Raw genomic sequence first — 14,198 nt, 5'->3', positions numbered from 1 at the left:
TCAGGAAATCATAGAATCATAGAATCATAGAGTTGGAAGAGACCACAAGGGCCATCGAGTCCAACCCCCTGCCAAGCAGGAAACGCCATCAGAGTACTCCTGACATATGGTCGTCAAGCCTCTGCTTAAAGACCTCCAAAGAAGGAGACTCCACCACACTCCTTGGCAGCGAATTCCACTGTCGAACAGCTCTCACTGTCAGGAAGTTCCTCCTAATGTTTAGGTTGAATCTTTTTTCTTGTAGTTTGGAACCATTGCTCCGTGTCCGCTTCTCTGGAGCAGCAGAAAACAACCTTTCTCCCTCCTCTATGTGACATCCTTTTATATATTTGAACATGGCTATCATCTCACCCCTTAACCTCCTCTTCTCCAGGCTAAACATGCCCAGCTCCTTTAGCCGTTCCTCATAAGGCATCGTTTCCAGGCCTTTGACCATTTTGGTTGCCCTCCTCTGGACACGTTCCAGTCTGTCAGTGTCCTTCTTGAACTGTGGTGCCCAGAACTGGACACAGTACTCCAGGTGAGGTCTGACCAGAGCAGAATATAGTGGCACTATTACTTCCCTTGATCTAGATGCTATACTCCTATTGATGCAGCCCAGAATTGCATTGCCTTTTTTAGCTGCCGCGTCACACTGTTGGTTCATGTCAAGTTTGTGGTCAACCAAGACTCCTAGATCCTTTTCACATGTACTGCTCTCAAGCCAGGTGTCACCCATCTTGTATTTGTGCCTCTCATTTTTTTTGCCCAAGTGCAAACTTTACATTTCTCCCTGTTAAAATTCATCTTGTTTGTTTTGGCCCAGTTCTCTAATCTGTCAAGGTCGTTTTGAAGTGTGATCCTGTCCTCTGGGGTGTTAGCCACCCCTCCCAGTTTGGTGTCATCTGCAAATTTGATCAGGATGCCCTTGAGTCCATCATCCAAGTCGTTGATAAAGATGTTGAATAAGACCAGGCCCAAGACAGAACCCTGTGGCACCCCACTAGTCACTCTTCTCCAGGATGAAGAGGAACCATTGATGAGCACCCTTTGGGTTCGGTCAGTCAGCCAGTTACAAATCCACTGAGTGGTAGCATAGTCAAGTCCGCATTTTACCAGCTTCTTTACAAGAATATCATGGGGCACCTTGTCAAATGCCTTGCTGAAATCAAGGTAGAATACATCCACTGCGTTCCCTTCATCTACCAGGCTTGTAATTCTGTCAAAAAACGAGATCAGGTTCGTCTGACATGACTTATTTTTCAGAAATCCATGCTGACTATTGGTGATCACAGCATTCCTTTCTAGGTGCTCACAGACTGTTTGCTTAATGATCTGCTCCAGAATCTTCCCTGGTATTGATGTCAGACTGACTGGGCGGTAATTATTTGGGTCCTCTCTTTTCCCCTTTTTGAAAATAGGGACAACATTTGCCCTCCTCCAGTCTGCCGGGACTTCGCCTGTTCTCCAGGAATTCTCAAAGATGACTGCCAGTGGTTCTGAGATCACATCTGCCAGTTCTTTTAATACTCTTGGATGCAGTTCATCTGGCCCTGGAGACTTGAATACATCTAAACTAGCCAAGTATTCTTGTACTATCTCCTTAGTTATTCTGGACTGTGTTTCCTCTGCTGAATCATTTGCTCCAAATTCTTCAGGTCGGGCATTGTTTTCTTTATCGGAGAAGACTGAGGCAAAGAAGGCATTGAGGAGTTCAGCCCTTTCTGTGTCCCCTGTTTGCATCTCACCATCTTCTCCTCTGAGCGACCCCAATGTTTCTTTGTTCTTCCTTTTGCTACGAACATACCCATAAAAGCCTTTTTTGTTGCTTTTAACCTCTCTAGCAAGCCTGAGTTCATTCTGTGCTTTAGCTTTTCTGACTTTGTGTCTACACGTGCTGGCTATTTGTTTGAATTCCTCTTTGGTGGTTTCCCCCCTTTTCCATTTTTTGTACATATCCTTTTTTAATCTTAACTCAGTTAAAAGTTCTTTAGATAGCCACCCTGGCTTCTTTAGGCACCTTCCATGTTTCTGTCTCATTGGTATTGCCTGAAGTTGTGCTTTTACTATCTCCCTCTTAACAAACTCCCAACCTTCATGAACTCCCTTTCCTTTTAGTATTACCGTCCATGGGATCTCACCCAGCACTTCCCTAAGTTTTATGAAGTCGGCTTTCTTAAAGTCAAGAAATTGAGTCCTAGTATGCTTGGCTGCTCCTTTCTGCTGTATAGTAAACTTCAGAAGAGCATGATCACTCGCGCCTAATGATCCTTCCACTTCTACCCCACTAACCAGGTCATCAACATTGGTTAGGACCAGATCTAAAATGTCTGTTCCTTTTGTTGCTTCTCCCACTTTCTGGACAATGAAGTTGTCTGCAAGGCCAGTGAGGAATCTGTTTGACCTTATGCTCTTGGCTGAGTTTGACATCCAGCAAATATCCGGGTAATTGAAGTCCCCCATTACTACTATCTCCCTTCCTTTTGCATGCTTGGCCATCTGTTCCAGGAAGGCATCATCTAGGTCCTCCGTTTGGCTTGGGGATCTATAGTAAACTCCCACAATGAGGTCCCTGTTATTCTTCTCTCCCTTAATTTTGACCCAAATGCTCTCACTTTGGCTTTGAGGTTCTAAATCTTGGATCTCTTCACAGGTATACACATCCCTGACATATCCCTGATTCTTTCAATGCATTCTTTCAAGTAAAAGTTAACTTTTATAAAGATGCCACAGGCTTAAACATAAAGCTCTAGGCACCGCTCTTCTTAAACTTTGGTACACTTCAGTTAGATGTTTAGGTTGTAGAAGAGGTGGTAAAATGCTCGGTTCAGTTTCTGCTACTTAGTTATGACAGGTGGTTCAGTTAAATACATTTAATACAGCACAGCTTCCTTTGCAGATTAATACTTTGGTCCGTGAGTGAGGGGCACTTTTCTTCAGTTACATACTCATTCCTGAGGTATTCCAAATGGAATAATAGACCCAGGGGATTCCCTCAGCCCTTGTGACTAGTTAAGAAGTCTTCTTTACCTAGAAGAACTCGAGACCCATGGAGTCTGTATTCCCACAGCTTTTCCCTCTCCTGGCTCAGTCTCAGCCCTTCGAGAACATTCCTGTCTGTATACATTTCCCAGACCCACAACACTTTCTCCCTATATGTAAAGCAATGAGGCTCTGTCCTCTTGCTAACTAGATAGGGTTGCCTCTTCCATATTGTTTTATCTAGACCTCAACAAAGGATTACACATTTCTTCAGGGCGCTGGGGGCACCTGCCTCAAAATAGCTGCTATGGCAGGTTGGAGAAGCAAGACCCTTTTGGGGGCATTAATACTGTGAGCCCCTCCATCGGAGCTCAGGTTGCTTAGATGTGTAAATAAACCATCTATCATCAACATACCACAGTCTCAACTGTCCTCATTCTGAGGAAATCAAGCCCTCGGTAGGCGCATGGAACCCCTGGGAATACCGCACCACTTGGAGATTAGGTGTGTGTGCAATAAATGGGCACGCCTTAAATGTGTGGTGTGAACAAACACAGCCCTAACTTCTCACTTGCAGAGGGTGAGTGAAAAAGATGGAGTGGACTGTTGCTCCAGCTTGAACAAAAGGGTTGTTATTGAAAGGATTCCTTTCTGCTGTTTCAGTTGATACCGGAGGAGAAGGAAGAGGAGCCTGCAAATCTCCCTGATGCAGGCCAGGCTCCAGTTTTAGTTGAGCAGAGGCAGCTGCAGAAGGAAAACGAGGAGAACGAGGAGGGCAGGATTGTAGGCAAGTTCCATCCTCCCCTACCCCTTTGCCCCCCCCACTTGACTAAAGCTCCTCCCTTTTATATCTCACCTCTTTGTATACCCCCCCCCCCGCAGTTCACCTGGGTCATCCACCTGTTCCTCATGCAGCATTTGGCATGGCCACTTACTGGTCACCACATGAACTGTAGAGCGTGATAATATCTTACATTCTTATTTATCTAGGAAGGCAAGAAAATCAGGAATTGTGCCAATGCATTCACAATAAGTGATTTTGTTTCATAAGAAAATAAATCCCTGTCCCAGGTTATACAAGCACTTGTGTCCTAAATGTTCCCCCAGAGCATGCAAACCAACAAACACATCAAATTGCAGCTGGGCAAGGTGTCATTCAGCAGCATATTCTAACAGACATAGGGGAAATAAATAACTCGCACTATGGGAGATAGCCAATTTCAATGAATGAAATGACACATTTAGTGGAGAGCCAACGGAAGCTTTCCTTCTCCTCTGGGGTCCCATCAAGACTTTCTCCCCTTTATTTCAACAGATGATATGCAGGTAACTGAGAATGAAGGAGAACGTTGTGCGATGTTGTCAGCAGAGCCTGAGCACAAAGAGATGAACGAGAATGTTATACAGGGAACTCAGGTGGAAGAGAGACCCTATCAATGTAGTCAATGTAGAAAAAGCTTCAAACACAGGTCAAACCTTTATCGACACCAAAGAGGTCACACAGGAAAGACCCCCTATATATGTAAGCAGTGTGGGAAAAGCTTTAAGCACAGCTCGTCCCTTGTTCTGCATGAAAGAAGTCACACGGGAGAGAAGCCCTATAAATGTGAGGAATGTGGAAGAAGCTTCAGTCATAGATCAAACCTTGCCTCGCACCAAATAACCCACACTAAAGAGAAGCCTTATAAATGCTCAGAATGCGGGCAGAGCTTCAGTCAAAAGTGCAACTTGAAAGTACACCAGAGAACCCACACAGGGGAGAGGCCATACAAATGCTCAGAATGTGGCAAGAGTTACCTTACTCAACCCAACCTTACAGTGCATCAAAGAATCCACACGAAAGAGAAGCCTTATCAATGTGAAAAATGTGGGAAGAGCTTCAATCAAAAGAGCACTCTGAACGTACACCAGAGAACCCACACAGGGGAGAGGCCATACAAATGCTCAGAATGTGGGCAGAGCTTCAATCAAAAGAGTACCTTAAAAGTACATCAGAGAATCCACTCAGGGGAGAGGCCATACAAATGCTCAGAATGTGGCAAGAATTTCATTACCCAATCCAACCTTAGGCTGCATCAAAGAATCCACATGAAAGAGAAGCCCTATAAATGCTCAGAATGTGGGCAGAGCTTCGATGGTAGAACACATCTCAACGCACATCAGAGAACCCATGAAGTGGAGAAAACATACAAACACTCAAAATGCGACAAGGACTTTACTTCTCCGTTTGATCTCATTAAACATAACAGGATGCACATTGAAGAAGGACGTCACAAATGCTCAGAATGCGGAGAGAGCTTCAGGTGCAGCACCTCCCTTATGGCACATCAGAGAATTCATAGAGGAGAGGAGCCAGATTTTGGCCTCAGCCATGCTTCTGCACCAAGTCTTGTTGAGCATAACGTAACGCGCCCTGAAAAGAAATGTTTTGTATGTTCCATTTGTTCCAGAACATTTGGGTGCAGCGGAAGCCTTGGGTTACACCAACTGAAGCATAAAAAGGAGACATCGCAGAGCTTCTCAGGCTGAAGCAAGACCCTTATTTAAAATATCCAATTAATCAGCACAAGACAATTTCCACTCATTAACCCACAAGTGTGGGGAAAGCTTTTATGATAGCGCACTCATTTCACGTCAGTTTAATCGGCACAAGACAGCAATGGAGAGGCAGAGAAATGTTGCAAATGCTTCTCTTTCTCCATTCTTCTACTTCAGTGTACCAATCAATGGTACTTCTTTTTAAATGCATGTTTTACTTGGCACTTGCTTCTATAAGTATTTTAATGTGTTTGCTGTATTCACGAATAAATTTTGTACATTTTACCCCTTTTGCTTCTCTTTTTATTACTCTCGCTCCCTGTCAAGGTTGCAGTTTTAAACATACTGTTGCAACGTTTATTAAACAGCTTTTCTCATCACACATGGCTGTAAAACCTCTGGCCTGTGGGCCAATCTGTCATCCCCAAGCCATGCCTTCATATTTTTAATGTTCCTATGTGGAAAATATATATGAAAATAAATTTTGGATTTAAATTTTAAAAGAGAACAGGAAGGCTAGAAATCAAAATGCAACAGGAGAGAGAGGGAATCTTTCTCTCTCAGCTGCCTGGCTGCTGGTCTTGGCTCAGTTTTCCTCCCTGTGAACTTCATTTCCCAGCAGCCTTTGCAAATCCCTCAGAAACAATCAGCAGCTGGCCCCATTTACCTGAGCATGTGCACAGCTGGGGGAGAATAAGTCTGGGATGCAAGAGGCGAGTCCTAAATTCAGCACCACCTGTCTAGAGCTCAAGAGAAAACATCATGGGATCTTGTAGGACAAGCTTAACATAGAGTTCCCAATTCTGCTCTGCTTCTTGGCGCTGACATCCTAGTTTTTAATCTTCCACCCCCAGAGTGAGTGCTGCATTGGGGCTGAATAGTAGACCCATTTTCCTTTCTACTTTCCTTGGTGAGTTGAAGGGATTCTTTCATTTCTTCAGAGGAGAATGGAAGCTGAAACTGGGAGGTGCCTGGTGGTGGGACTGGAATTTTGTGAGGACAGTGTTGTTCCAACAGGCAACAGACTTTGGTTCAAACCCACAATATTAAGAAGAAAAGGGCTTTATTCTATAGGTTTCCAAACTTTGCATGTTGGTGACAACGCCTTTTATACATGCATCATTTTTCGACGCAGCAATTCAGTTTTTCTAGCAAACTGCAGGTTAAACTAACCCCTTTCCAGCCCCAGGAGGAGGATGGGGAGAATTCGCACCATATACCTACATACTTCAGCCAGCACGTTATTGTGTGGCAACACAGAGTTTAGAAAGCTCTGGGTTAATGCATCTGGGAGTGGGAGGCGGAAGGAGGGGCTTTCCCAAGTTTACTTTCAGTTTCAGTTTCAGTTTCAGTTTCCCTTCTTTCTTCCTTGATCATCTTCCGTAAAGGAGCTTTTGCATTCAATGTTTCCTTATTTGGAGGTGTCCTTGAAGCAGGAATATTAGGTTTGGAGACCACACTGCTGGGGAGCTGGACCTCAAAGTCCCTGCCAGGAAGCAGCAGCATCCTTAGGAGTAGGTGAATTTTGCCGGTGTAAAAAAAAATGACCACATTAATGCCATACTTTTAAAGATACCTCTTTAAACAGTCATGGCTCCCTCCAAGTATTCATTTCATTCATTCAGTTTACTAACGTATATACCACTTGGTACAGCAAAATACTGAAGCAGTTCACACAAAGTACAATGATCGCATCACAAGACAAAAGCAAGTACAGAGTGTCAAAATACAGTAAGAACAAATCAATCAAAACATTAAGACTGGAATAATCCCTGTGGTCTATTACACAGCTTCTTTAGAAAAGGGCATAGGGCCCATATTTAAACCCGTATTTGCGGTTGATCTTAACTACTTGTTGCTTGCAGACTGTATAGAAAAGAATACATTCACAAATAGATGGGGGTCACGGTGTAGTGTTTGGAGGAAATCTGCTTAACGCAGGCATCCCCAAACTCGGCCCTCCAGATGTTTTTGGGACTACAATTCCCATCATCCCTGACCACTGGTCCTGTTAGCTAGGGGTGGTGGGAGTTGTAGTCCCAAAACATCTGGAGGGCCAAGTTTGGGGATGCAAGGCTTAACACAAGCCCTTCCTCATAGCTCTCTGGGTGTGGGAATATCCCTAATATCTTGGGTGTCTCCGTTACATATCCCGCATTCTCTTACAGAGTTGAGAGACCTGTATCTGTGACCCATGGAGGACAATGACTCTATGAATCCTCACTGGCAGTGCTTTTTTGCGGGGGACGCAGAGGTACGCATACCCCTAAACATTTTGTGAATCCAAGTCTGGCCTCATTACGGGGCAGTATTTCAATATGAGTAGGAAAATGAAAGTACCCCTAAACATTTTTAAAGGAAAAAAGCACTGCTTACTGGTATGAGGAACCGGTGGCCGTCGAAGTCATGCTCTCCTTCCAGGTGAAATAATTAGGAAGCAGAGGCCAATCGCCCATCTAGTCTAGCATCCTGTTTTCTCAGTGGCCAAACTGATGCCTGTGGGGAAACATACAAGCACAAGAGCTCTCTCCTCTTCTGTGGTCCCCCAAAACTCATATTCAGACACATTACCTCCTCTGACTGGGGAGATAGAACAGAGCCGTCATGGCTACTAGCTGTTGACAGCCTTCACTTCCATGAATATAATAATAATAATAATAATAATAATAATAATAATAATAATAATAATTTATTTGTACCCACCCATCTGGCTTGGGTTCCCCAGCCCCTCTGGGAGGCTTCCAACAAAGATTAAAAAAAACATTCAAATGTCACACATTAAAAACTTCCCTAAACAGGGCTGCCTTCAGATGTCTTCTAAATGTCAGGTAATTGTTTATCTCCTTGACATCTGGTAGGAGGGCGTTCCACAGGGCGGGTGCCACTACCGAGAATGCCCTCTGCCTGGTTCCCTGTAGCTTTCCTTCTCACAATGAGGGAATCGCCAGAAGGCCCTCAGCGCTGGACCTCAGCGTCCAGGCAGAACGATGGGGGGGGGGACACTCCTTCAGGTATACTGGGCTGAGGCCAATCATATTTTAAAGGGATCTAAATTGGTGGGCATTTAGTTACCACTGGCTGTTAGAGGGTTGGTTGTGGGGCCAAGGGTTGAGCTCTGCAGCAGACCCACGCACTTACTACCAATTAATAGTGGGGTGGACTCACCCCACTAACTTACCAGACGTCCCTGTTTCCCGGGGACAGTCCCCGGATTTACAAATCAGTCCCCTGACTAAATCCTATCATTCCTATTGAAATTGAAAAGTGTCCCCGGATTCATTGAAAAGAATCTGGCAATCTTACGCGAACTGCCCCCCATTAAATATAGCACACACTCTTCACTGTACGCCAGTTGCACAGATTTCTATAATTAACCACAGTTTGTCCTGTGAAGGAAAACATAGTAGATTAGAGTCTCGGGCAGCACTTGCTCAAACACGCATGAAAAGTTTTATTAAACTAAAAGAAGTTTGTGAAATAAAGCAGATCAGGAAATGCATTCTTTCAAGTAAAAGTTAACTTTCATAAAGATGCCACAGGCTTAAACATAATGCTCCGGGCACCGCTCTTCTTAAACTTTGGTTGTTAAAAATAAGTTGGTACACTTCAGTTAGATGTTTAGGTTGTAGAAGAGGTGGTAAAATGCTCGGTTCAGTTTCTGCTACTTAGTTATGACAGGTGGTTCAGTTAAATACATTTAATACAGCACAGCTTCCTTTGCAGATTAATACTTTGGTCCGTGAGTGAGGGGCACTTTTCTTCAGTTACATACTCATTCCTGAGGTATTCCAAATGGAATAATAGACCCAGGGGATTCCCTCAGCCCTTGTGACTAGTTAAGAAGTCTTCTTTACCTAGAAGAACTCGAGACCCATGGAGTCTGTATTCCCACAGCTTTTCCCTCTCCTGGCTCAGTCTCAGCCCTTCCAGAACATTCCTGCTTGTATACATTTCCCAGACCCTCAACACTTTCTCCTTATATGTAAAGCTGTGAGGCTCTGTCCTCTTGCTATCATCCTCACTGTGGATATTTACCTCAAATATGAACCAGTTCTCCATCAAATCCTATCCTGAACCCTATCCCTCAACCTGAACCCACTCTAACATCTCCAATCAAATCCTGTCCATCTTCTCAAATCCGGCCCTATCTAACTCTCTCCCTCAGAAATGGCTCCTTTTCTTTTCCCTCCAAAAGTGCTGCTCCTCCCCCCTCGGTGTCTAGTTGACTCTGCAGCCAATCAGCGACAGGCTCCAGCCCTCTGGTGGAATTTCTTGGGAACTGCACCACCAGACTCTAGTCTGGCTCTGCCTGTCCCTCTTGTGGTTAGGAAGGCCATGTGCAGGCCACAGTAGACTAGATGAAGAAGAAGAAGAGTTTGGATTTGATATCCCGCCTTTCACTCCCTTTAAGGAGTCTCAAAGCGGCTAACCTTCTCCTTTCCCTTCCTCCCCCACAACAAACACTCTGTGAGGTGAGTGGGGCTGAGAGACTTCAAAGAAGTGTGACTGGCCCAAGGTCACCCAGCAGCTGCATGTGGAGGAGCGGAGACGCGAACCCAGTTCCCCAGATTATGAGACTACTGCTCTTAACCACTACACCACACTGGCCTCTTCCATATTGTTTTATCTAGCCCTCAACAAGGGATTCCACATGTCTTCAGGGTCTGAAGGTCCTGAAGAGCGCTGGAGGCGCCCACCTCAAAATAACTGTGATGGCGGGTTGGAGAAGCAAGACCCTTTGGGGGGCATTAATGCTGTGAGCCCCTCCATCGGAGCTCAGGTGGCTTAGATGTGTAAATAAACCATTTATTATCAAGATACCACAGTCTCAGCTGTCCCTCATTCTGAGGAAACCGAGCCCTCGGTAAGCGCATGGAACCCCTGGGAATACCGCACCACTTGGAGATTGGGTGTGTGTGCAATAAATGGGCACACCTTAAATTTGTGGTGTGAAGAAACGCAGCCCTAACTTCTCACTTGCAGAGGGTGAGTGAAAAAGATGGTGTGGACTGTTGCTCCAGCTATTGAAAAGATTCCTTTCTGCTGTTTCAGTTGATACCGGAGGAGAAGGAAGAGGAGCCTGCAAATCTCCCCGATGCAGGCCAGGCTCCAGTTTTACTTGAGCAGAGGCAGCTGCAGAAGGAAAACAAGGAGAACAAGGAGGGCAGGATTGTAGGCAAGTTCCGTCTTCCCCTACCCATTTGTCCTCCCCTCCCACCTACTGGTCACCATATGAACTGCAGAGAGTGATAATGCCTTACATTCCTATTTATCTAGGGAGGCAAGAAAATCAGGAATTGTGCCCATGCATTCACAATAAGTGATTTTGTTTCATAAGAAAATAAAACCCTGTCCCAGGTTATACAAGCACTTGTATCCTAATTGTTCCGCCAGAGCATGCAAACCAACAAACACATCAAATTTCAGCAGTATACTGTTGTTTAATTCCGGTAAAGGGATGTGGGTGGCGCTGTGGGTTAAACCACAGAGTCTAGGACTTGCTGATCCGAAGGTTGTTTGGTCCCTGCTCCTGCCAACCTAGCAGTTCGAAAGCATGTCAAAGTGCAAGTAAATAAATAGGTAAAGCGGGAAGGTAAACGGCGTTTCTGTGCGCTGCTCTGGTTTGCCAGAAGCAGCTTAAGTCATGCTGGCCACATAACCCAGAAGCTGTATGTCAGCTCCCTCGGCCAATAAAGCCAAATGAGTGCCACAACCCCAGAGTTGGTTAGGACTGGACCTAATGGTCAGGGGTCCCTTTACCTTTACCTAATTCCAGTAAGCTACCGGTAATTCTTAAGCCATTAAATTCCCTTCAATCTCTTAAGCTCCTGCTTTAGAGGAAAGGAAAGATCTGCTGGGCAAGGTGTCATTCAGCAGCATATTCTAGCAGACATAGGGGGAAATAAATAACTCTCACTATGGGAAATAGCCAAGTTCAATGAATCAAATGACACATTTAGTAATAATAAGAATAATATTTTTTTATTTATACCCCGCCCTCCCCAGCCAAGGCCGGGCTCAGAGGGGCTTACAAGCAATAATAAAAACAAGATGAATGATTACAACTTAAAAACAAAAATAAAATACAACATTAAAATAATGGAACATGTTAAATATTAAAATGTAGCCTCATCGCAGGAGGAGAAGGAAAAGAAAGAAAAGAAGAAGAAAAAAAGAGAGAGAGGGAGGGAATCAAATTGGCTCCAAGCCAAAGGCCAGGTGGAACAACTCTGTCTTACAGGCCCTGCGGAAAGAAATCAGATCCTGCAGGGCCCTGGTCTCATGAGGCAGAGCGTTCCACCAGGCTGGAGCCAGAGTTGAAAAGGCCCTGGCTCTGGTTGAAGCCAATCTAACTTCTTTAGGCCCTGGGACGACTAGGGTGTTGTTATTTATGGACCTTGAGGCTCTCCGTGGGGCATACCAGGAGAGGCGATCCCGTAGGTACGAGGGTCCTAGGCCGTGAAGGGCTTTAAAGGTCAAAAGCAGCACCTTAAATCTGACCCTGTACTCCACCGGGAGCCAGTGCAGCTTGAAAAGCACTGGGTGAATATGCTCCCATGGCAGAGACCCCGTAAGGAGCCTCGCTGCAGCATTCTGTACCCGCTGGAGTTTCTGGGACAGCTTCAAGGGCAGCCCCGCGTAGAGCGAATTACAGTAGTCAAGCCTGGAGATGACCGTCGCATGGATCACTGTGGCCAGGTCGGGGCGGGAAAGGTAAGGGACCAACTGCTTGATGCGGCGAAGGTGGAAAAATGTCGCTAGTAGAGAGCCAACGGAAGTTTTCCTTCTCCTCTGGGGTCCCATCAAGACTTTCTCCCCTTTATTTCAACAGATGATATGCAGGTAACTGAGAATGAAGGAGAACGTTGTGCGATGTTCTCAACGGGGCCTGAGCACAAAGAGATGAACGAGAATGTTATGCAGAGAACTCAAGTGGAAGAGAGACCCTATCAATGCAGCCGATGTGGAAAAAGCTTCAAACACAAGTGGAACGTTTATCGACACCAAAGATTTCACACAGGAGAGGCCCCCTATTTATGTATGTGGTGTGGGAAAAGCTATAAGTACAAGACGTCCCTTGTTCTGCATGAAAGAAGTCACACGGGAGAGAAGCCCTATAAATGTGAGGAATGTGGAAAAAGCTTCAGTCATAGATCAAACCTTGCCTCGCACCAAGTAACCCACACTAAAGAGAAGCCTTATAAATGCTCAGAATGCGGGCAGAGCTTCAATCACAAGTCCAACTTGAACGTACACCGGAGAACCCACACAGAGGAGAGGCCACACAAATGCTCAGAATGTGGCAAGAGTTACCTTACTCAACCCAACCTTAGGGTGCATCAAAGAATCCACACGAAAGAGAAGCCTTATCAATGCTCAGAATGTGGGCACAGCTTCAATCAAAAGAGCACCTTGAAAGTACATCAGAGAATCCACTCAGGGGAGAGGCCATACAAATGCTCAGAATGTGGCAAGAGTTACATTACCCGATCCAACCTTAGGCAGCATCAAAGAATCCACACGAAAGAGAAGCCTTATAAATGCTCAAAATGTGGGCAGAGCTTCGATCGTAGCATAGATCTCAACGCACACCAGAGAACCCATGAAGTGGAGAAAACATACAAATGCTCAAAATGCAACAAGGACTTTTCTTCTCCATTTGATCTCATTAAACATAACAGGGTGCACGTTGAAGAAGGACCTCACAAATGCTCAGAATGCGGAGAGAGCTTCAGGTGCAGCACCTCTCTTATGGAACATCAGAGAATTCATAGAGGAGAGGAACCAGATTTTGGCCTGAGCCATGCTTCTGAACCAAGTCTTGTTGAACAAAATGTAACCCGCCCTGAAAAGAAATGTTTTGTATGTTCCATTTGTTCCAGAACATTTGGGTGCAGCGGAAGCCTTGGGTTACACCAACTGAAGCATAAAAAGGAGACATCGCAGAGCTTCTCAGGCTGAAGCAAGACCCTTTTTTAAAATATCCAATTAATCAGCACAAGACATTTCCCACTAAATAACCCACAAATGCGGGGAAAGCTTTTATGATAGCGCACTCATTTCACGTCAGTTTAATCGGCACAAGACAGCAATGGAGAGGCAGAGAAATGTTGCAAATGCTTCTGTTTCTCCATTCTTTTACTGCAGTGTATTACTCCAATCACTGGTACTTACTTTTTAAATGCATGTTTTACTTGGCACTTGCTTCTATAAGTATTTTAATGTGTTTGCTCTATTCATCAATAAATTTTGTATGTTTTTTATTCCTTTTGCTTCTCTTTTTATTACTCTTGCCTCCTGTCAAGGTTGTAGTTTTAAATATGCTACTGCAGCGTTTATTAAATTGTTTGGGGGTTTTGGTACGGCTTTTCTCATAGCACACGGCTGCACAACCTCTGGGCCAATCTGTATTCCCCAAGCGATGGCTGCCCAGCGATGGAGGAAGGCTAACCGGGAACCAGGGAGGGGCAAATCGCCGGTGACACATGCGTAGCATCGCTATGTATGGCGCATGTGAGTGGCGCCACGCATGTGCTGTATGCAGCGGTTTCCCGCCACTGGCGCTTGAACACCATATGAATGGTGGCAGGATCCTCCGCTTGCAGCTGTAGCGGTGGCGAAGGGATCCCACCGCCATCCGTATGGCTCTTGAGCGGCGCCTGTGGCAAACCGCTATGTACGGCACATGCGTGGCATTG

At 45.2% G+C, this 14,198-nt stretch overlaps 1 long non-coding RNA gene across 6 annotated transcripts in view; it reads right to left on the bottom strand.

Annotated features, from left to right (window-relative positions):
• The window catches only part of LOC310838207, a 45,339-nt gene extending 35,537 nt beyond the window's left edge, over nucleotides 1-9,802 (bottom strand). For 4 of the 6 annotated variants that reach the window (XR_014560801.1, XR_014560802.1, XR_014560803.1 and 1 more), the window contains exons 1-3: nucleotides 7,876-8,130; nucleotides 6,167-6,239; nucleotides 3,533-3,705 (exon numbers count right to left, since the gene is read on the bottom strand). This is a non-coding gene — a long non-coding RNA (uncharacterized lncRNA). Of the gene's footprint in view, nucleotides 1-3,532; nucleotides 3,706-6,166; nucleotides 6,240-7,875; nucleotides 8,131-9,353 lie in introns of those variants that run through there. The other 2 variants (XR_014560800.1, XR_014560805.1) reach the window with 2 other exon arrangements.
• Between the last annotated feature and the right edge of the window lie 4,396 nt (nucleotides 9,803-14,198).

Source organism: Podarcis gaigeae, assembly GCF_964106915.1.
Source record: "Podarcis gaigeae genome assembly, chromosome: 2".
NCBI classification, from domain to species: domain Eukaryota; kingdom Metazoa; phylum Chordata; class Lepidosauria; order Squamata; family Lacertidae; genus Podarcis; species Podarcis gaigeae.
The sequence above is the reverse complement of the archived record's forward strand: the minus strand, read 5'-3'. Positions and strand labels throughout refer to the sequence as shown.